Raw genomic sequence first — 23,401 nt, 5'->3', positions numbered from 1 at the left:
AAAACTTTGACCTGTGTTTACATGTAGTAATGGTTACTAGGAAGTGTGCAGACATTTTCAGGGGGATATTTTTGGTTTAGGGGGGAGAGTTGAATGGGGGGGGGGTTACGTGGGAGGATATATCCAAGGAGAAACTTCTCATGGGGGAAGAGAATTTCAATGAAGGTGGCGCAGGATTTTCTAGCTTTATTTGAAAAAACAATGAAAAAATAAATATGAAAAGTTTTTTCTACTGAAAGTAAGGAGCAGCATTAAAAGTTAAAACGAACAAACATTATTACGCATATGATGGGGTTTACCTCCTCGTTATACCTCACTCTTTACACTAAAGTATTTTTAGTAATTTCAACTATTTATTCTACGGCCTTTGTGATTCAGAGGTCATTCTTAAGGAATTGGGACACAATCTAAGCTTTAGAGTAATGAGTAAGGTATTGACGAGGGTTGAACCCCCTCATATACGCATTAAAAACATACGAATATAGTATTTTGTTAAGTAAGTTAATTCGTAAGTTACGAATATTTTTTACCACTGAAAATGTTTGTAAAAAATTAAAAGTTCTAGTTTCGTTTTTAAGTAATCAAAAACTTGGAGGGCAACTAGGCCTCCTCCTTCGCTTCTTTTTTCTCAAAATCTTCTGATTAATTGCAATTAATTAATATGCAAATTTCGTTTTAATTATTTATGTGCGGAGAGCCGAGATCAAAACATTTATTAATTCAAAAACGTCCAGAAATTAAATAAAAAAAAACAAACAAGTTTTTGTAACGGAAAGTAAGGAGCGACATTAAAAATTAAAACGAACAAAAATTACTCCGTATACGAAAGGGGCTTTTCCTCCTCTACGCCCCGCTCTTTACGCTAAAGTTTCTTACTGTTTTAAAAATTAAAGTTAAGAGAAAGGGTCAAACTTTAGCGTAAAGAGCGGGGCGTTGAGGAGGAAAAACCCCTTTCATATACAGAGTAATTTCTGTTCGTTTTAAGCTTTAATGTCGCTCTTTACTTTCCGTCACAAAGACATGTTTTTTTTTTAATAGCATTGAAATACGTAGCGAAATTTCCTCCTTTCTCATTGGCTTAAGTGCTCCTTGAGGGGTGTGTCCGAATATCTAAAGACTACTTAAACTAACTTGTCAATGAGGTTTCTTGTCTGAACGGCGCAAGTCTAATTCTCATGTCAGTCGAATATAAATATGATGGTTTCCAAATTAAAGTTGATTGTTTTTGTAAGCGTGAAGTGTAGCTAATATTTTACTTTGAGGTACGATAATTTATTTTTTATATGTACAGAATAAAAATACTAGTAGCACAAGTAAGTAAAGCTTAAGTCTTGGTTAATTTATGATAATATTTTGGATGTGGATTAAAAGGTTGCACAATGTGTGCAGTAGTTGTACTAGTGGGGTAAAAAAAAATGTACGGGTAGTGGATAAAAAGCTGTGTCATTTTTTGAGGGGGAGGGATAGTACCCCCGAGATGTTTGGAAAACTACCTTTTTTTGTTTTCATTATAAATAATCGTTAAGTAGATACAATTACTCGGCTCCTTACTTTGAAAAATATGTCTTTGTATATCCTTGTTCTAAAAGCTATATAGGCATGGATAGAATAGAATAGATCTTTATTCTACTCTCAGAACATAAACTCTTTTAAATATATAGGTATCATCAAGTTTAATCTTACTCATCAAAAGTAACGAGCCTGAAAAAATGTGCCTTGTTTTAGAAAGTGGACAAAGACCCCCAAAAAGGTATAGAATCTTAATAAAAACAGCACCATCAGATTCAGCGTATCAGAGAACTACTATAGAGGTATTTTGCCATTTTTGTATTTGCAATTTTGTATATTTTTGCCAGAAGAAAGATCACGGTTTACTGACTGTCATGTTAATAACTCTCACAACATAAAAAACTGCCGAACTTGTTGCTTTCTGTCAGCTAGCCTACATTGTATATAAAAAAATATAAGCACAAAAGTACAATATATAAACATAGTCCACAGCAATGAGCCCAACTGGCTTGTCAAATAAAAATGAGTACAATGAAAAAAAATAAGTACAGAAGTACACAAACATAGGTACATAAGTAAAAAGTAAGTATCATAAGTAAAATGAATAAAAATGAGTATAGGAATATAATAATGTCAATAGAATGTCAGATCAAAATGAAACATCAAACCTGAATCATTAACAATATAAAAGACACATTAAAATGATGCACTACAAATTTCATTTATTTATTATTTCAAAAAACGCTAGTACAAAGGTCTTTCTGTAGCGCTCAGTTCTTGCATTAACGGGATTTAAAACTGGGATTTTTTGTGCTTTTGATCGAGATAAACGGGGGTTTGGAGGGCAATAATGGGGTGGGATAAGTATAGATTTGTCAAATAAGCAAATTTTTAAGACTTAGAAATCAGAGGAGGGTTAACATAGACCTAGTAGCTTGGCAATATCGGGGTATATTTTTGGCCTTGGTTTCATTACTGAAAGGGTCATTTTCCTAATATAACCTCTTTCCAAAATAGCAAAACGAAGTTTGTCTATAATTTTACCAAGAACAATCTTCACCCCCTTGTTACATATTTGTGAATTGTTTGAAAATACTATGATTGCTAAAAATAAATATGAATAAAAGGGTTGCACATTATGTGTTGTAGGTGTGCCGTAGGAATAAAAAAGTATGGATGGAGGATAGAAATGGGCTTCAATTGTGTGGGATTAAGAAATTGCCGCTACCTATTGGTTAGACAGTACATACTCGAGAATTTGAATCTACAGGTACGGGGTTTAAACGCTTGAGACGCTTGGGAGATAGATAGGGTATGTATAATTTGGGCTTTTTCTGAGGTTTTTAGTCTCCCTCCCTTAGAAGACTAATCTTGAACAAAATGATGCAGGCTGGTTTTAAAAAATAAAGAAATAATGTGAGAATATTCTAAGAAACTACTTTTGTTGAAACCATGTTCCCTCTCCCTGAAACAACTGAAGGCTTGTCTGTCTTGAAAAATTTCAGCAATCGTCCTTGAGGGGGCTCTTTTTAAGGAAAGATTGGTGAGAGAGCAAGGCCAACTGCTTATATAACTTTCGAATTTGGTGAAAATTACGAAGTTTGTAACTGCATAGACTTAAAAAAAAAGTGTTTTAAGCAAGTATAATTTATAGCTAGAAGATGAAGCATAAAATAATAGAAGTATAGCTAATTCAAAAGAATACTTTAAGCGTTACTTAAAATGTCACAAATCAGTAGGCTACAAAAGGGCGAAAAACCTTTTTGGCTCTTTTCTTAATTTTTTTTTTTCTGTTTTCTCAATGTTTTTCTTCAAACCAGTCACTAAACAAGGCTTAAACGTTACCCCACATATTAAGCAAAGTAAAGAATATAACAGTTTGACACAAAACAGAATTTTAAAAAAATTGACAAAATTTATGAGCTATGAGTTGATATCTCCCTGGAGAATTTGTTTTATTTTGATAATTCAGTGGTGTTTTTAAGTTTTTTAAACCGCAAAGGATGCACCCATTAGGGTCGACAAGTCAAATAACTTTAATTATTAGAAGGCAATTGTCCCAATCAAGCAAGAAAAAATAATAATAAATAGTGGGGTGACTAAGCTTCAAACATCATTAAGTTATTCAGTGATTAAATAATTATGTTATGCACCAGAATTATATATATATATATATATATATATATATATATATATATATATATATATATATATATATATATATATATATATATATATATATATATATATATATATGCATATATTCGATAGAATTCTGATTTGCCTATTAGTGTAGCAGTAAATAGAAGATAAAAAAATTTGAGCATCAATTATCTGTTTTACGACTGGCTGGTTTTCATCAATGACCCAATAAGAACTATCCAGAGAAAAATATGTTTAATCCATTTAAAACTGTATTTTCAGAGTGGCTGATTATTGTAGGTGCATTAATTACAATTATTCCAAATAAAGCGTAATAACAACAGGTATATATAATCTACTATAAGTAAATAAAAAAAAAAATAGGTATTAAGACCTAAAAGAAATTTGCCAAAGTTATGACTTATTTGAATCATTGTTTCACACCCGAGAATAGTAATGTGCCAATTTTCAAAAAATTATAGCGTCTTTTTCGGAAAAAAATTTACACGTATACAATTATTGTTCATTTAATAACATATATTTATGCTGAAATGGCAGGAATTGTCACTCTGAATCCGAATACGGTATTGATCTTACCGTTATTAAAAAAATGTCTTATTCTTAAAAGAAAAAATCAAAATTTATCTACTTTATTTAAGAATATATCTATAAAATGGGTTCTTATTTTATAGGAAGGTTTTACAATTCAGCACTCAACACAGAACTGTTCAATGTAATGTGCTTTTGTTTTTTAGAGTTTATAGTGTTTGTGTCATAATTTTAGTTTGAAACTTTTGGCTTTTCGGAAGAGAAAAAAAGACTGATAAGATTACCATGTAAAATGTTTAATTAGAGGAAATACTTTCAAATTTGATATAGAAAGCCCTGTTAGAAAACTTTTTTCACATTTTAAATTAAAATTTTGGAAAAACCCTGAACAGTTAAATTTCATGGAAAAAAAATGTGTAAATCGTGATGTATAAAGCAAAATGCGACGACAAAAATCTGATCGTATTTCTCAATTCCAAAAACATTTGCGTGGAAAATATATTGAAACCTATTTAATTCTGGTATTTTTCGACTATGTCAGAATTAATTATACCTCATTTTTTTCCCAAAGTCACCGGCTCAAAATTCTGAGATAGCCAATTTCTTCAAATTAGTCCAGAATAATATAGAATTAAATATCAGAATGATATATTTTCATGATTTTTTTCAAACACTGAATAACTTTATGATGTTTTAAGTTTGGATTTTTCACTGAATAACTAGTAAAGGGGGCTAGTTAGTGGGACAATTGAAGGTACTTCCGTATTGTATGATCTAAACTCGGCAATTTGGATTGAAAAACAAGCAATAGCCGGTTTTCACGGTCTTTATACTAAGTGAATCTCAGTAAGACAAATACAAAATCTAGGGGAGGGTAGGGGTGCATTGTCAGTGTAACAACTATTACTTTAGAAAGGAGCATAAAATAAGGAATATGATTTTGCTACTTTATTTTATTAAGATGCTTCCTTTTGGAGAGCTGCTTCTCTGCACCTTTACCGAAAACACTTTTAAGAATGGGATAAGAAAGTTTTTTTTAAGGAAGTTTGCTGAATTAGAGCTTGGGAGGGGGTCAGGGGGTCTGTAGCGCCTCTCTTTTTTTCAGACAACACGACATAAAGGTCCAAAACTTAGCTTTTTCTATGATTTTAAGGTTCATGGATTTTATTGCTAAAGCTAATTTCAAGTTTAGCACCGTTTCGGTAACTAATCTAAATAAGTTCATTTACATTACTCAAGCTAGTTCAACCTGTATTTCAAGCATTGTGGATTATCCAGTAGTTTGAACTTAAATATATTTTAGTTACTGTTCAAAAAAAGAAGATAGCAATGGTGATGAGGATTAACGTACTTGATGACCACGATTCGTCCCCTCGAGGAACATCAATGAGAACATCAAATATTGCTTATTTCAAAACCATCCCAGGAATTCTTATATATATATATATATATATACATATATATATATATATATATATATATATATATATATATATATATATATATATATATATATATATATATATATATATATATTTGTACTTCCACTCTACTATTTTATTGTTACAGGAATGTCAACAAATGAGATCAGCACAACAGGACCATCAATGATGACAAATATTGCTTATTTCAAAACATTACCAGGAATACTTAAAGTCCTCCAATTGGTAAGTAAAATCTAGAGCCTTTTTTCTAGACTAAAGTTATTTCTGTTAAATTTGGCTTCTCAAATCTCAAATTTTACAGTTTTGTTTTGGTAATTCTCCTGAATATCGTAAATTTTTAAGGTATTTTTGACGTTTCAGCCTGTTAAAAGAACATAGAGCTGTTTTTTTTTCATAATTTGATTTTTGGTGTTTTTCGATTATTAATGTTTTTACTTTTGTTGTTTTTGGCTTTCCCAGTGCTTGAATTTAGAAATTTTTTTTAGTAATTCTTGTTAATATTAAAGCCTTAAAAGCATACCTAGAATCACCAAGAATTACGAATACTAGAATCCATAGAAATGCGCTTGAAGGTCAAGCCTAGAGTTTGTTCTATTCTTGTGTATTGCAATTAATTTCATTTTTTTCCCAGCGTCCCGAAAATTGGAATTTTGAATTTTCCTTTTTTAAGGGCTTATTGTAAAAGTTATTACTATTTTTGTTGTGTTTTTGTGCTTAATAGCAAGTCATTGTAAAGAAATCATGTTTATTCAAACGATAGGAAAGAGCCACGTTAAAATTTAGACGTCGAACATTTGACCAGGAATTTTCTAACCGAGTTTTAAATTGTAACAAATATGATAGTTCAAAATCGGAAGTATTTTATTTACAAATTATCGTATTTTTTACACTGAATGTTTTTTTGTTTTTTTTTCATTTAATTCTAGCGTTTTATTTAATTGTACTGATCTTTTTAATTACATTATTTTATTTATTTTATTCAGTTTAACGCAAATACAACTAAATGATCCCATTGATTCTCATAGCTTTAGCATAGTTAAATAAGGATAATATTTAAAGGATGCTTTTTAGATGAGGCAAAACAAATAATTGATTTTAAGTCCTCGGAAATTGAAAATGAAATATTCAGAACAAAGAGTTTATTTATTCATCAACAGCTTTAAAAGAAAAGACAATGTATATTTAAGACACGATAATTTTTTGTTCGTCTTCACATTTGAGTTTAAATCTTGCTCCTTTATTTCATTTGAAAACACTTATTTTATTTTATTCAATATTGTTGAGAGATGCCTAGCTACAGATCCCTTTCGTATTGCCCTTGCTTTTGCTATTTATGCCCTTTTTAATGTTCTAGCTGATGTGGAAGGATCTGGTGGTTTATTTATTCTTTGCGCAATTAACATAGCTAGATCATTTGATTCGTGCATATTTTCCCAGATTTTGTCAAAAGCTATAAAAGGGGTTGGTCCTTCTGTTATTAATTTCCTCCGTTATATGTATAATCATCTTAAAGCTAAAATAAAATGGGGTTCGGATCTTTTCAGTATATTTAAGGTTGACAGACAGGGTGGTTTAACTTCCCCTGATCTTTTTAATAGCTCAGTTTCTGCTGCTCAATGCTCTGTCGAGTGCACATGCATTTATGGTGGAATCAATGTTTCTTTGTTTACCTATGCTGATGATATTTTGAATAGTCGTTCCTATTTTGGAAGTAAGAGGACTTTTTCCAAATTCCAATATTAATATCAGCAACACGGTCTGAATTTGAATGTTGATAAAAGTGAAGCAATCGCTTTCAATCTTAAGAGTAAATCTGACATGCGTCTTTAACTTTCTGAAACCTCTATTTAATTTTCTGATAGCCTTATTTATCTTGGTAGGCCCATTGGAAGAAGTACTAAAAAACCATTAAGCTTGTAATTCAAAACCTCGCTAAAAAGATTCAAATTGCATATGCTTCGCTTCCGCTTGCATCTAATATCACAAATCTTAGTCGGTTTCACCTTTCTAAACTGTACAACAGTCTACCTGTGCTCCATCTTCCTACTATGCCCCCCATTTGCAATTTTTTCCTGCTTCAAATAAAGAAAAAATTTAACCTAATCTATTTTAAATTAGCCAATTATTTGCTGCATCTGCTTCCTTGGACCAGTAATTCTTCTCTGGAACAAAAATTTAAATTCATTCTGTCTACAACCGTTATTGATAAAAGAGTTATTGAAAAACGTTAAGAAATTAAATAAAAAAAATAACTGAAAGTAATGAAAGAACTTAAAACGAACAGAAATCATTCCAGATATGAAAGGGACTTTCCTCTCCTCAATGCCTCGCTCTTTACGGTAAAGTTTTTATTGTTTCAAAATTAGAGCTGTGACAGAGAGTCAAATTTTAGTGTTAAAAGCAAGGCGTTGGAGAAGGGACAGACTCTTTCATATACGGAATAATTTTTGTGTCGTTCTAGGTTTTAAGTTCGCTCCTTACTTTCAGTTTAAAAAGCTGTTGTTTTTTTTAATTGCAAATTGAGACATAAAGATTGGCACATCTTATACCATAATTTGGTGCATTAAATTCAATTTGCTGTTACAACAATATTTTGAATGTTCTGCTTGTCTTTAAGCTTTCTAATGATGCATTCAAAGGTAAGAATACATTGAGTTTTGCTATGTACTTGTAGTTCATTTGATGACTGAATTTTGTAATCCGTAAGGTCTTGACGAACACCCTGGATATTTTATCAGATGAATGGTTTATTTTTTAAGATAGCTTACTTTCTTACGACAGTATATGAATACCAGCCAAACCGTGCCCAATAAAATTTAAGGGAATTCCCCCCAAAGCCTTGATTCCACAGAGCTAGTCTAAAATATAAAATTAAAATCTAAAATGAAAGGTAAGCTCTCATAAAAGACTGTAAATTACTTAAAACAAAAAGCCGAGCATTTAAATTTGTTTTCAGGACTGAAATACTTAACTTGTGAGCGTAGTTTAAGATGTTTAAGCCTACCCTTTCCGCAATTCAGAAGGATAGTTTAGATTTAGTTACTTCTTTCGAATTGTTAAAGATGCTGATAATTTATCCTTGAAAAATTATATAAATTAATTCGAAAATACCAAGTTTAGATTATCTACGAAAAAAAAAAAAAAAAAACAATGTTGGACCTAGCGCTGTTTTTGTAATTTTCAATCTTTAAATTATAAAACCGAGTTTTTGCTCTAACTCAAAATATCTTTAATAGAAGTAGTTTACAAGATAATTTTGGAGCTCAGCCCCGATCATTAGTACTATTTTGACGTTGCTCTACAGTAAAAGATAGGCATATGTGCATCTCCTTAGGATTGTGAAGGGGTAATGAGGGGGGAGGGGGGCTGTAGATCCCAGCCTAGGCATAGTTAATATCAGACTAAAAATGAACCAGCTCAGCCCTCTAAACATTCTCACAAATCCACACGACTCCTCAAAAACTAACAAATATGCCGGTTCTGACATACAATTTTAGAATTAACACAAGGATAAGGCCTAATTAAAATAAAAACTAGGTAAAAGCTTGGGAATATTGTAATAGATAGAAAATATTTATGCTAATGAAAAAATATTACTAGAAATAAAGAAAATATTTGAGAAAATCTTGATAAAAAGAGGTTAAAATGCTAAAAAATTTTAGTCCCCATTTAATAAAAAGAATTCATTTGAAAAACTCAAAGGAAAGCAGAAGTCAGAAGCGGAAAGGATTGCAACAACTTTAAAGGTAACTGTAAGAAAATGGGTATCCAATTCTAATCAAAAACATAATATCTATATTTAATATAAGAATGCTAGTGGTTTAATTAAAAAAAAAAAAGCAATTCAGACGACCGTGCTCAACTAAACAGTACCTTATTTGATCCCATCACAGACATATAATGGATGGCTGTTTACAGAATGGCTGTGGGTTGTCCAAACACTGGGCGACCAAGGACATAGATCTTTCAATTTATCCTGCCCCCCACCCCTCCCTCCCTGTTTGTCCATGAGCCCACAGGTACACAGACAATTCTCAGGGGAGACACTTATGTGACTTAAAAGGAAAGCTTTACCTGCTTTGACTTTTCGGCATATTCCATCTCTTTCCGATGGTTTTCCACCAATGCCATATATTCAATAGCCAATCTTTCATTCCTGCATTGATCTAAATGTTTCGCTGAATCGGCTTGAATTAAAAAGCTTTGAATTAAATTGGAATAGTTGTGGGCATCAAGTCATGGCTAATTGTAGAAAAAGCCATGAAATCAATGGAACCGAATCTTCTAGACAATTCAATCTCAGTGAAAATTTACCCCTGTTGTTTACTCTTAACCACTTCGTGCGTAAAATAGTGATTCTATGAGTAAGATATAAATTTTTTTTTTTTGGCATAACAACAACAAGACTTGATGAAATTTAATTTCCTGTTTTTAAATCAATAAATATAATTTTAGTATGACTTTTTTTCTGACGAAAGTAAAGAACAAAATTAAAACTTAAAACAAACAGAAGTTACTGCAGCAAGGTTTAGAGAGCATACCTTTGGAAAATTGCTTCAAACAAATAGACTCGTAGCATTTCCCTATATAATAAGTAATTCTGTATTTACCTGAAGACTGAATAAGAATTCAAATGTTTTGGCACTAAAATGCACAATTTGAAGTATCTACTCCTCAACCAAAGCTTATACGACCAGCCTTCCCATAAAAGTTTTATACTTTAAACATGGGCAACTTTTAAAGCTTACAGCCTTGGCCCTTAGGGCTTGAAGGGGGGTTGTCAAATGAAAAAGCATAGCTATCTGTCCTTTCGACTATTTTGGGCAGGAAGACTGTCTCAATATTTTGATGGGACACTTTTGGGGAAACGAATGGAGGAAGAAAAATATTCCAGAGGAGATTTTCCCAAGGGGTTGCGTTTTCCATGGCAAACTTTTGTTTGGACATTTTGATGGAACACTTTTGGGGGAACAATCGGAGAAAGGATAATATTTTGAGAGAGATTATCCAATGGGGTTGGGTTTTCCAAAGAACACTTTAGTTTGGATATTTTGATGGAGCACTTTTGGGGAAACAATTGAAGAAAGGAAAATATTCCGGGAAAGATTGTCCTACGGGGCTTAGTTCTCCATGAGGGCGAGATCTGAGACGAAACATTTTCATCTCCACAACCACAAATTTTAAGTCAAATTGCCACCCAACCCCTGAAACATCCACTGAGAAATTTAACCCCTTCCAGATACATACTTGCACGTATACCATTTCGATAATCTGGTTAGTCTCAACGTTTTTCGACTTGATTTTGGTCTGTTCCCTATATTAGAATTTGAAATCCCTTTTCTCATTCCCTTCCCTCCACCCCTAAGATCCCTGACAGTTTCATTTCAATCTCTCGTCATTATTTTTTCATTTTCAATCCTGTGTTTGTCCATATTTGTGTGTTTGTCCGCATATGACGTCATTAAAATTATATAAGGCTTTGCATATGACGTCAAAGGCTTTGTATATGACGTCAAAGGCTTTGTATATGACGTCATTATAAGTATATAAGAGGGTGATTCAAAGCGAAATTTTAGTATAAATAATACAATGACAGAAGAAACAGCCGAGGAAGTTGCTCAAAGAGTTAATTCAAAGAGAAATTTTAGTATAAATCCTACAATGGCAGAAGAAACAGCCGAGGAAGCTACTCAAAGAGTTAATGCCAAAAGGCTTGTGGCTAGTAGCGAAAGTTATTTTCAAATAGTCATTTTCCCGATTTGACCATCTGGGGGGGAATGGGGGGCCCGTTAATTCGAAAAAATTGAAAAAATAAAGTATTTTTAACTTACGAAGGAGTGATCGGATCTTAATGAAATTTGAAGTTTGGAAGGATATCTTGTCTCAGAGATCTTATTCTAAATCCCAAATGGATCTGGTAACATTGGGGGAATTGAGGGGAGCCTAAAATCTTGGAAAACACTTAGAGTTGAGGGATCGGAATGTAACTTGGTGGGGAAAAGAAGCACAAGTCCTAGATACGTGATTGGCATAACCAGAACGGATCTACTCTCTTTAGGAGAGTTTGGGGGGGGATAATTCTAAAGAACTTGAAAAACATGAGATATTTTTAACTTACGAAGGTTTGATCGGATCTTAATGAAATTTGATGTTTGGAAGGATATCGTATCTCAGAGCTCTTATTTTGAATCCCGACCGGATCAGGTGACATTGGGGGGAGTTGGGGGGGGGACCTAAAATCTCGGGAAACACTTAGAGTGGAGGTATCGGGAGGAAACTTGGTGGTAAACAGAATAATAAGTCCTTGATAACTGATTGACATAACCGTAACGAACCCACTCTCTTTGGCGGAGGAGGGTTAATTCTGAAAAATTAAAAAAATGAGATACTTTTAACTTACGAAGGAGTGATCGGATCTTAATGAAATTTGATGTTTAGAAGGATATCGTGTCTCAGAGCTCTTATTTTAATTCCGACCGGATCCGGCGACATTGGGGGGAGTTGGAGGGGAATTTAAAATCTTGGAAAACGCTTAGAGCGGAGGGATCGGGATGAAACTTGATGTAAAAATAATCTTAAGTCCTATATACGTGATTTACATAATCGGAACGGATCTGTTCTCTTAGAGGGAGCTGGGGGGGGGGGGTTTATTCTTAAAAATTAGAAAATGAGGTATTTGTTAGCTTACGAAAAAGTGATCAGATCTTAATGAAATTTGATTTTTGGAAAGATATCATGTCTGAGAGCTCTTATTTTAAATCCTGACCGGATCTGGTGAAGGGGAAGTTGGGGGGAGGACCTAAAATCTTGGAAAACACTTAGAGTGGAGGGATCGGGATGAAACTTGGTGGGAAAAATAAGCACTTGGTGCAAAATAAGTCCTAGGTACGGGATTGGCATAACCGGAACGGATCTGCTCTCTTTGGGAGAGTAGGTTGGTGGGACGATGGTAATTCTAAAAAATTAGAAAAATGAGGTATTTTTAACTTACGAAAGAGTGATCTTATCTTAATGAAATTTTATATTTAGAAGGACCTCGAAACTCAGATCTCTTATTTTGAATCCTGACCGGATCCAGTGTCTCTGGGGGGGGGTTCGCTCTCTTTGGTGGGGGGGGGGGGAGCATTTCGGAAAATCTAGAAAAAAATGAAGTATTTTTAACTTACGAACGGGTGATCAGATCTTCATCAAATTTGATATCTAGATGGATCTTGTGTTTTAGAACTTTTCCGTTAAATCTCGACCAGATCCGTTGACATTGAAGGGAGTTGGGGGGGGGGACCGGAATTCTTGGAAAACGTGAAAATCGAGGTATCTTCTGAATGGGTGATCGGATCTTAATCAAACTTGATATATAGAAGAATTTTGAAGGGAGAGGAAAAATTGGAAAAATTGAGATATTTTTGACTTAGGAGTTGGTGATCGGATCTTTATGAATTTTGATATTTGAAGGACCTCGTGACTCAGAGCTCTTACTTTAAATCCCGACCAGCATTAAGCCTCTGATTTTCCTCTTAAAGCAATCTATTGATTCATTGAATTTCGCTAGAGTTCATACCATATGAGCTGTCGGCTCTTCCGACCTCGTCACAAGTGCCAAATGAGCTCATAGCTCTTGCTTAGCAATGTTTTTTTTTTCACTGTCTAAATAAATGAATTTATCCCCTCTTGAAAATTTTGCTGTTCGTCTTAGAACGGCAGTTTTGTGTTAGACAAGAATATCTAATTTAAAGTGTTACGTCAAAAATAGTCCAAGAACCTTTTGAATGTAAGAACATTTCATATAATTTCAGTTAAAAACACCATCATTTAAACAGAAAAAAAAGAAATTTGAATAATTAGTCGTTATTTTTGTTTGTGACCCGTTTGTGACTATGCTTCTGTTTGTGACCCATATACAAATACATACAAGAAAATATCTCCATTTATTTTACCTTTATCATCATATTCAGGGAAGTTTTCCAAATACATTTAGATTCAATAAGCTGATTATATCTCCATTTCTATCTTTTGTCTCCAATCTATTAAAGTCCTTGCTCTTTTCTAGGTTGAGAGCTGAGCTGTAAGCTGAGCAGTAAGCTGAGCAGTAAATTTCGAAACTAAATCTGTAAGGTCTGTATACCTGTTGCCGTCTTTTTGTGTGTTGCATTTATTTTCACATACAAAGGCGTTGCAACAGGCGTGGCCCCTTATAATTATAAAGTTTAAATAAAAACCAAGGGTTCTCAACCTTAAGTAAAGTTAATTTTCACTAAAACTGTTGTTTATTCTTTTTTATTTCCCCTTTTCATTTTTTAAAAGAAATGGAACCCTTAAAATTTTCAAATCTATTATATTTTTTCCTCATCCCTTGCTAAACGAATTTACTGCTCATCTAAGCTCTTCTATTCCTTGTGTGGCCTCTCCTCCTCTACCAAGGAGCCGCATCCTGAGTCAAGAAACCATCAAAAAAAATTTTTTTTTATTTTCTTCATCTTAATAAAAAATTTAGCTTGTTTAAGTGAAAATTTCTTCTTTTTTATGCTACTAGATTATCATGTACTTGCTACAGTTTAACTCTTTGCCACAGTTCTACTTTTTAAAACAATTAAAAGCTTTAGCGTAAAGAGCGAGGGATTGCGGAAGGGACAACCCATGTCATATACGGAGTGATTTCTGTTCGTTTTAAGTTTCAATGTCGCTCCTTACTTTCAGCTAAAAAAATTAGTTTTTTTTTTATTTAATAATTTTAAAAAACAATGTTGATTAGATATTACTTCAAGAGAAACAGTTCTACTTTTTAAAACAATTAAAAGCTTTAGCGTAAAGAGCAAGGGATTGCGGAAGGGACAACCCATGTCATATACGGAGTGATTTCTGTTCGTTTTAAGTTGCAATGTCGCTCCTTACTTTCAGCTAAAAAAATTAGTTTTTTTTTTTATTTAATAATTTTAAAAAACAATGTTGATTAGATATTACTTCAAGAGAAATTTCAGCTTTGGTCCTGTAAGACTACTAATTAGTTCTGTCAATTATCCAGCTGGCTTTGATGTTGTTTTTTTTATTCTTATAAAGATGTCAGACGCTGCAATGTTAGTGGTGCTAGGGAATTTTCACCATGTTAAATTACCTAAGATCTAACTCGAATGAGTTGCCCAGTCTCTTTGGTATAATGTGTTATGCCCCGTTTTTTTTTTTTTTTTATCTGAAAGGAATCTGCATTTTGTTTTAATGAAATTTTAGAATTTAGAGACTTTAAAATTAATGTCATCGTTCCCCTTCAGAGCCAGCCAGTTTTGATTAGTAATCCAAGATTTAAGATCGAAAAGGGTTTCATTGGAAATTGGGTGATAAGAGAACTCAGAAGTGTGACATTCATTTGTGCCCAGGATATCATCCCAAACCTTTTCCAGATGATAGTTCCTCTAGAACTTAATAGTACCCCCCTGAAGCTCAACCAGACACCTGTCAATAGCAGGGTAAAGAACAATTTTTTCTCCAACTATGTGGTTGGCCCAATAAGCTGAGCCCTCATCATCAGTAACCAGTATCTACAGGATTCATCCTTATTGCTTGCAAGAGTGATTTAAGGCAATCAAGTTAGTATGTAATATGGCAAATTAGTTATTTGCCCTGAGGGCAAGAGTTAATATGTAGCTTGTCAACCTAACCCTTTTCCCCCAGAGTTATCTGATCAAAATTTTGAGATGGTTGTTTTATTCAGCATAGTTGAAAGATCCAATAACTATTCCTGGCATATTCGCATTATAGCGACCCCATTCAAGTTCTTGATCTGAGTAGAACTAATTTCTCCGACCATAAATGAAATTTATTAAGTTTGTCATATGTAGTGATAGAGAATAATGTCTGACCATGGATGTTAAAATGAAGATTGGGATTTGTCAAGGACTGACTAAGAGGGAATTAGACTTTTCCAGGGTAAAGGAGTGCTGCCCAAAACAAGACAGTGTGTCAATGGAAACAACACTACTTTATGCTTTTTCAACAAAAGGCATTATTGGAAGTGAACAACTAAGCCATGTAGGAAAAGTTGGCTAGTATGTCAAAACGTGATTTGCTGACAGTAAAATTTTATTACTTTCCTCAATTTTCTTCTGTAGTTTCCATAATTGTGTTAATACAGTATTATGTTTTCATACTGTTTTGGTATATTTCACCTAACTTCACTTCTTGAATGGGGTCACTGTAATACAAAAGTACCTATGTCTTTATGGACAAAATGACCCCCAATGTCCTTGAGGAGAGGGCTGTAAGTTCAGATATTGCCCATTGTTTACGTATGGTATTTGTTATTTGGAAGTCAATAAATTTTTTGGGTGGGGGGTGGGGTGATTGGAGTTGGTTTCCATATGGAGAATTTCCAGTGGAGAGATAAATTGACAAGGGATTAACTTTTCAGGCGAAAATTTATATTGGGGAATTTTGACAGAATTCCTGTGCGAAATTCTTTTTACTTTAGTTGTATCCATAGTATACGGCTACCCCCCCCCCCCTCCCACATATTTTCCAAGCATATTCTAAATCTTACAAAGAGTACCTGGCTGAACCCAAATAATAATAATGGCTTATAATTTAAACAGCGACTATTTAAAGAGGAACCATAATTATTTTTATCAAGTTCGCATGCAGCTTAAGTATTGCGATCTCGACCTAATTTTTTTTTTACTTTGACAAAGGTGATATCCTAGAGGAAAATTCACCTGCCACAAAAATTCTTAATGTTCTGACATGCCTTGTTAAGTCAGACAGCCTTTTAGCCCGCAGACACAGTTGACATCGTTAGATGTGTAAGGGATAGTATTGCTATGGACACATCAGGCAGAAAAAAAAGTGCTTGGTAAAACAAACAGACAGGGAAAGCGTGAATTAAAATGGAAACTCGAGGTCACTTAGCCCTTAGTGATCTAAATTTTGTGACCTAAGATAAGAACTAGGACACTTACTATAAACAACTGAGCAGAAAAAAAGTGTTAGCTATAAAGGAAAAATATAAAGATAACAAAAAGAGGTCAATGAAACGGATAAAACCCATCGAAAGCATAACAGAACAGGCTAGCTTAACTCTTACTTTACTAAAGCTCCTTCCTAAATTTAGATTTTCACTTAGCATCAGAGGGTTGAGGTACATCTTACTTCACTTTTGACCTCTTTTAGGGGGAAAGTTACGATAGTTGAAGGGTTGAAATATGATATATTAAGGGTTTTGAGTGAAAAACTTTAATGAAACAGCAGTTTAAACTATATATATATAATAATAATAATATTGTATAATAATTCGTTATTACCCAAAATGGTGGAGGGATATCACGTAATACGGCAATCTGTGAGCCATCTCTAGCCCAGGTCAAAGGCAAACACCAAAAACAAGAAGAACAATAGGGAATTTCTCAAGACAGTAGGAAACAAATTAGAATAAATATTTCGGCCCTATGTCCAAGGGCCGTCTTCAACAGTACAAAAGTATATAAGAAGAAACAACTTACAACAGGATAAAATCAATAAAACTAAAGTGAAAAGTTTTTCAAAACAGTTCCAATATCCTTACCTCAGCGAAGTTATCCTCAGCAAAAAAAAAAGAAAAACCGCATGCTCTACTTCAAAGAAAATAAAGTATTCCAGCATTAGTTTTTAAATACTGCACGCATAAAAAAAAACAACTAAAAACTCATGAATTTATACTTATATGCGTTTTTACTGTGTATTGTATTGATGTTCCTTATGGTCCTTATCATCAGCTTTTTCTATTTAGGCGCGCCTAAGAATAGGATTTATGAAAGCGAATATATACACTAAGTTCAGCTTTTGGAATGTTTGTACAATGTGTCAGTTGTCAAAAACTAAGCAAGTTAAGAGGGAAATGCGTAACTACCACTTCGACCTACTGGCATCGTCAGAGATGTGCGGTTCTGGACACAAAAGGCTCGACAAAGACCATGTAATTGCCTATAGTGCACCAGAAACCAGGACTCCTACTGACGAAACAACCACACGGTAATTTATTGGAATGGAACCGATAATCGTGATAAGATTCCTGGTAGATCATAGCAAATTGAAAATTATAATCTACTACGGGATTTCAATGTTCCAGTATCCTTACCTCAGCGAAGTTATCCTCAGCGAAAAAAAAAAAGAAAAACCGCATGCTCTACTTCAAAGAAAATAAAGTATTCCAGCATTAGTTTTTAAATACTGCACGCATAAAAAAAAACAACTAAAAACGTGTGAATTTATACTTATATGCGTTTTTTCTGTGTATTGTATTGATGTTCCTTATGGTCCTTATCATCAACTTTTTCTATTTAGGCTCGCCTAAGACCCTGGTAAGGTTTACTTTTAAATTACTGACAAATTATTTTTTAATTTCGTTGTTTATATATCCATAGTATCTGGCTACCTCCCCCCCCTCATATTTTTCAAACATATTCTAAATTTTTGAAAACGTACCTCAGCTGAACCCACAGAAAAAAAAAATGGCTTGCAATTTTAACAGCATCTATTTAATTATTTTTATTAAGTTCAGATATAGCTTAAGTATTGCGACCTCGATCTAAAATTCTAAATTTTTAAAAGAGTACCCCGGCTGAACCCACAGAAAAAAAAATGGCTTACAGTTTTCAGAGCATCTATTTAAAGAGGAACCATAATCATTTTTATCAAGTTCAGATGCAGCTTGTATTGCAACCCCGATCTAAAAGTTTTGCTGTTTACTTTTGCAAAGGTGATATCCATCTGGAAAAATCAACCGCCACAAAAATTTCTATTGTTCTAATATGCTTTGTTAAGTCAGACAACCTTATAGTCTTTATGTGAGAGCAAGTGAGTTCTTTTATCTACTGTATTTTCTACTCTTTTTTGACAATTTTCAGCGCCAATACTACGTTTAGACACATAGAATTTTCCTTGAAAGTTGGAAGAAAATCCTTAAAAAGTGAAAATAAATCTGTTCAGACGTAAAGAGACGTTTTTGTTGAAATTCTATAGCGAATCTTGGTGACGGCTCTGGTGCTTTGAGATAAATTAATGGTAGTTTGTTTCGGGGTCATTTTTGAGTAAAATTTAATGATCCATAATACTGTAAGGCTTAAAGGTGTTTTGATGATATATTAAATATTTTATTAAAAAGGTAATAACAAGAACTGTCTTTTTCCCGTACTCATAGTGTCTATTTCTTCTAATGTATTATGTATATATATTTCAGGTCTATTTCCATCAATTTGCTAATTTTCTAATAACCTATTAATTTGGTAATTTTCTAATAACATCTCACGGCAGCACCAAGCTACCTGAGACCAGCACTGCTTTATACCCTCCTCCTACATACCAATTGGCTCAAAGCTTAACTCTTTACCCCGCTTCTGATTTCCAATTTTAGCTAAATTGTTCTATATTTCAGCGGTTACTTTAAAAAGATACCTCCGCGAAAAATATAGATGGCATCAAGCACATTTCTTAGTTGAAAATCTCTAAATATTCATTCTCGGCAACCATGAAAGAATATAAACCTTTGCCATATTTCAGACAGAAAAAATTAAAGATACATATAAATACTCATTTAATAGCTCAAATCATAGCACATTTGGTTAACAAGGTAAAAAAAAAGACCCCTTCCGCACCACGTATATTCCCAAAATACATCAGATGGAAATTTTGAGATGTCTATTTTTTGTCTTAGAAACTTCAAAAAAGGCTCATTCGATTGAAAATTGAAAAGGGGACAACTATCCCCACTCTCGGACGAGTTTTTACTTCTGGGGGTGGCTGTTTTTGTGTTGCGAGAGCAATACTTTGGTTTTGTCCCGTTTTTGTTTTTCTATGCCGCCGATCTCAATTATGCTATTGTTGTGAATTATATATATTGTTATTAATGATTATTTGTCACTTCATCAATATTTAAATTACATGGCACTTCTGTCCTGTTTTCTCGTACAAAACCTATTAGTCTATTAGCTAGTGCAGCAGAATTTCTTAAAAGAATAGCATTGAAATAAATTGAAGCCTTAGATTAAAATAATCATTGAATGTTATATTTAAATGTCAACCATGGTCTTTAATTGATTAGGTAACAAATTACAAATTTTCTTTTGATAAGAAATAAACAGAAGCATCAACACGAACCATCAATCTACAAACTACAATCTATCATCAATCTATCCAATCTGCCTTCCATGCCTTTTTCATCTGATAGAAAGCCACAAGATGTTCGGACGATAAACATACCCTCACAAAGAGAGAGATCTTTAGACAACCTTCAAAGATGGGCGGGACTTTCCTCACGTCAGTTAATAAATCTAAGCCAGAGATTTGCACCTCTGCACTTTAAAAATTGAATAAATCTTATTTTAGCTTGGGTAGTATTGATGGTTTCCTTTGATTTTTGATATTTGACTAGGGCTTGCAGCCCATTGGGAAACTGTAGAAACAGTCAAGGAATCAACTGAAAGCCGAAGCTTTTCTTGTAATTTCGTTCGATAGCACTAAAGTAAAATGTAATTTTTCAACAACAAAAAATTTCATACTTTTTTATATAATCTGTGTATTTTATCTATAGAAAGTGTACCATTAGGAGCTCTACCGGTAATATATTGAACGATTGGGAGAATCAATTTGAAACTTTCCGGGCTACTACTATTACTACTTGTGCTCTTACAATTCAAGCAAATCAAAAGATTGTAAACATATCCAGGCTGCCAAAAAAATAGATAAAATTTTTTGAGAATGATATTGTTTCATTTTTCAGGTCAACTTGAGGAAATATAAACTTAAACCAAAAATGGTATTTTTGTCAGGTTTAAAAATCGTTGAAAAAGTATCTCCAACATACAAATAGCAAGCCAAATTGTGGAAACTTACACAGGAAAATTTATTCAAAATGTTTTCGCTTTTGTTTACTTTAATAAAAAAAAATTATTAAAAATTTAAGGAGTGAAAATCAGTATATGTATATTAAACTGACAATCCATGATAATTTTTTTTTTTTTTTGGCTGTCAGTGGTATTTCTAAGACATTATCGTCAACAAAGATAATGTTGTTGCACATCAAATACAAGCCTGTTTAAAAGGACTAAAAATGCATCACAAAAAGGCCTTTAAAGCTGGCTTGTCTTTTTTTGATCAATTGATTTGGGCCTCTCAAAAGCTGGCAGGGGGAATGGGGTAACCTCTAAAATAATTGATGGGAGCAGATTGTATGATATGTCAAAAATGAAAGTTTGGCTCTTTATTATGTTTTTTTTTTTTGTGTTAAAAATTTTCACTGTCAATAATTCAAAAATCTAGATAGCAGAAACTGTTATGCTATTCTTATATATTTTTTCAGTTACAACCATACATCTTTGTAATTCTATTTTTTTTTTTTTTTGTGCCAGTAGGTGCTTTGTGTCGAGCTTGATGCAATGACTAAGAAATTTGAGACAAATTTCCCCTCTAATTTTTGGGAAGAGTTCTTTCAATTCTCTTGTCAATAGATGTTGTCAATATTTGTCAATAAAATATTGGCAATTAACAACTGTGTTGGTTTGGGTGCTTCAAGAGAATTGATCCTGTTCACCCATGATTTCGATTCAAGAGAGACGGTTGAAGGATATTGATCGCAAGAAATACCTCATAAGAGGAGGACTGACAATTCTGACAGTGCATTATCCAACTACTCAAGAACTGTCCCTGACAGAGCAGTATATCGAGCACTGATCAACGGAATTTTGAAAGGAGTTGCCCCAAAACGTCCAATAAGCTAGTGTCAATACCCTTACAATTATATATATATATATACATATATATATATATATATATATATATATATATATATATATATATATATATATATATATATATATATATATATAGATTATAAATAAATGTGTTCGGTATGGTCGCTGGAAAGGCAAGTTTACGTCTGTAGGAGCGTTTATAAACACAACCCTGTCAAAATGTAGACATTGTCCCCGTATTGTTTTTGACTGAAGGATTTGTTAGAATATACTCATTTTCAATAGATAACGAGGTCTTAGCTTAAGGCTCTGCCAGGATTCAGAAGTTATAGACTGCCTTGAGGATGGATGAGACTTAAGTAATGATTACTTTTGGTTCATGCTAACCTGACAATTTTTATCAGGACCTTAAAACTTCTTGTAATTAAATATTAGTCGATGTCAATGGTTTTGCCAATGACAAAAATAATTATATTTTTTTATCGCAAATTTGTGTCAATGTACGCATTTGTATAGATTTTTATTACCGGCTTTTAAGCTTAAATAAGACTTTTGTGTTGAGCTAGAAATTTTTCGAGTTTCAAAAATTTGACTTCGAATTCCCCTTCAATCTCAGTTGGGATCAGATCTTTCACTTTCCTTGTAAAGAAAGACTCCTCGTCTTTCTAGCACTTGCCACTTTGCGCTGTTTACATTTTTTCAAATCAGCATAAAGATTTGATCAGTGCCTTTACAATGGTTTAAATTAAGTTAGAAATAGCATTTTGAAACAGAAATTTAAGAAGGACGTTAAACTTGAAAACAAGCAGAAATTTACTTATAGTCAACTTTGCTCATCGTCAACTTAGTACATGTTGGCACACTTAGAGCCGCGTTTCTTTCAACAGTAGGGGGTCCCAGAAGTTGTGTGGCTCGCATATAGATTAAAAAAGTGCAACGATTTAAATGAAACTGTGAATGTAAGATAAGCATATGCCCTAGATGGCATATTTTACCGCCCGAACCAGATCCGACCACGGTCAGAGGGAGGATGAGAGGTTCTATTGAAAAATACTGAGATTCGAGTGAAATTTGATAGGTGGTGAGACAAGATGCTTTAGGATTAAACAAATAAACACGCATCCGTGATCTTTCTTCTGGCGAAAAATGCAAAATTCTACATTTTACAGATAGGATCTTGAAACCTCAAGACTATGGTTCTCTGATACTCTAAATCTGATGATGTGATTTTCATTAAGATTATGTGACTTTTAGGGTTGCTTTCCCTGTTTTTGAAAATATGGCTAAATTTTCTGAGGCTCGTAACTTTTGATTATTAGGACTAAACTTGATGAAACTTATATATTTAAAATCAGCATAAAAATCCGTTCTTTTGCTGTATATATTGATACCAAAATTCCATTTTTAAGAGTTTCGATTACTATTGAGCGAGGTCACTCCTTATTACAGTTCGTTACCACAAACTGTTTGACAAAAAGGGTAAGGAAATAATTAATGCTTTTACAAATTTATTTAAAAATAGACAACCTAAAAAATTAAAAACAGATAAAGGTAAAGAATTTGTTAAAAGAAACGTTCAAGTATATTTAAGAGTAATAAAATTCATTGGTTCTCATCTGAAAATGAACAAAAAGCTCAAATTGTTGAACGGTTAAACAGAACAATCAAAGAGAAATTATGAAAATATTTTACTGATAGCAACACAACACGTTGGACAAATGCATTACTTTCTATCGTTGTCAATTATAACAAATTCTTATCACCAATGCGTCAAAATAAAATCAATAGAAGAGAATAAAAAAGGAAATAAAAACAAGCTGTATACTAATTTATTTCCTGATGTCGAAGTTCAAAAACTATCCATAAACATACTCTATTTGCTGATTTGGTTACTATTAATACAAGTAAGGGCGTTTTTGATAAAGGTTACCTACCGAAATTACACAACTGAATTGTTTCAATTAACTGCAGTGAAACATAAAACATGCAACCCCTATAACGTATGACCTGTCAGATAAAACTGTTGAGCTCATTATTGGTGGTTTTTAT

At 33.1% G+C, this 23,401-nt stretch overlaps 1 long non-coding RNA gene across 1 annotated transcript; it reads left to right on the top strand.

The window, feature by feature from the left end:
* Positions 1–1,149: 1,149 nt before the first annotated feature.
* Positions 1,150–14,188, top strand: LOC136035084 (uncharacterized). The gene is made up of 3 exons (XR_010619324.1): positions 1,150–1,262; positions 5,770–5,867; positions 13,693–14,188. It is a non-coding gene; the product is annotated as an uncharacterized LOC136035084 (long non-coding RNA).
* Positions 14,189–23,401: the final 9,213 nt, after the last annotated feature.

This window comes from Artemia franciscana, chromosome 13 (assembly GCF_032884065.1).
Source record: "Artemia franciscana chromosome 13, ASM3288406v1, whole genome shotgun sequence".
Taxonomy (NCBI): Eukaryota; Metazoa; Arthropoda; class Branchiopoda; order Anostraca; family Artemiidae; genus Artemia; species Artemia franciscana.
Note: the sequence above shows the minus strand (reverse complement) of the source record. Positions and strands in the feature narration are given on the sequence as shown.